Source organism: Chelonoidis abingdonii, chromosome 2 (genome assembly GCF_003597395.2).
Source record: "Chelonoidis abingdonii isolate Lonesome George chromosome 2, CheloAbing_2.0, whole genome shotgun sequence".
NCBI classification, from domain to species: domain Eukaryota; kingdom Metazoa; phylum Chordata; order Testudines; family Testudinidae; genus Chelonoidis; species Chelonoidis abingdonii.
This window is the reverse complement of record NC_133770.1, coordinates 13,608,869-13,609,894: the sequence shown is the minus strand read 5'-3', so window position 1 is coordinate 13,609,894 and position 1,026 is coordinate 13,608,869. Positions and strand designations below refer to the sequence as shown.

General features: G+C 29.4%; 1 protein-coding gene across 1 annotated transcript in view; it reads right to left on the bottom strand.

Annotated features, from left to right (window-relative positions):
- Window positions 1-1,026, bottom strand: part of DLEC1 (DLEC1 cilia and flagella associated protein) — a 75,155-nt gene that overhangs the window by 67,390 nt on the left and 6,739 nt on the right. The window lies entirely within an intron of this gene.

Genomic DNA, 1,026 nt, shown 5'->3' with positions numbered 1-1,026 from the left:
ACTGATAACATTTAGGACAAATTTACAATGATCAAAATATAAGAAATAAGTAAATAAATTACTTCACCTACCTTATCTCTCTAATACTCTGGAACCAACACAGTTACAACAACACTGCATTTAACTTCTTTAACATCTTTTATTTGAGGATCTCAAAGTGCTTTAAAAACAGTTAATTAAGCCTTGTAACTCCCCTCTGTGGTAGATAAGTTACTATCTCCACTTTACAAATGAATAAACAGAGTTGATAAAAAAATGGAATTCTCACACTAATGAAATTCCAAGATTTGAAATTTCATGTCATCCCTAATTTGGACAAAAAGTAGAAACCACGCATTTTTTTGCAAAAGGAAATGTTCTAAAATATTTCATTTTGATCTTATTGAAATGTTTTGTTTATATATGTCAAAATGATAAAATCAAAGTGGATTATTTCAACTTATTGGAAAAAAAGTCTTGATAAAGTAAAAACTAAATATTTTGACGTTGTCAAAAAAGTTGTGATAATTTTGTCTGAAATTTTCATGGGGAAGTAACATGTTCCCATAACACATTTCAATTTAATCAAATCAGCATTTTAGATGGAAAACCATTCTGTTAGAAAATTTTTGATCAGCTCTAAAACAAAGGCACAGAGATTAATCAGAACACATTTTTAAAATAAAAACTGTTTTCATTTAAATTATTTCTCTGCTCTGTTTATCACATAAATACTGCCACATTTGCTAGTGCAGAAGAACCACTGGGTGAAACCAACCACCACAGATTCATTGTCGAAAGCGAGTGAGCTGAAAAAACTAAACAAACAGTACTGGGTATGAAAAGTAAATTTGATACTTAAAACAAATTGTAGTTTTAATAATTTATTAGTTACACCGAAAGGAGAATTTTTGTAATATATTACAAATGTGATATCTTGACTGTGTCCTTTAAGCCAATTCTTAGTACTTTAAATATTAGGGCTTGTCTATATAAACACTTAGTTCACAACAAGCTGGGTGCAAATCTATCTCACACTAGCCTGCA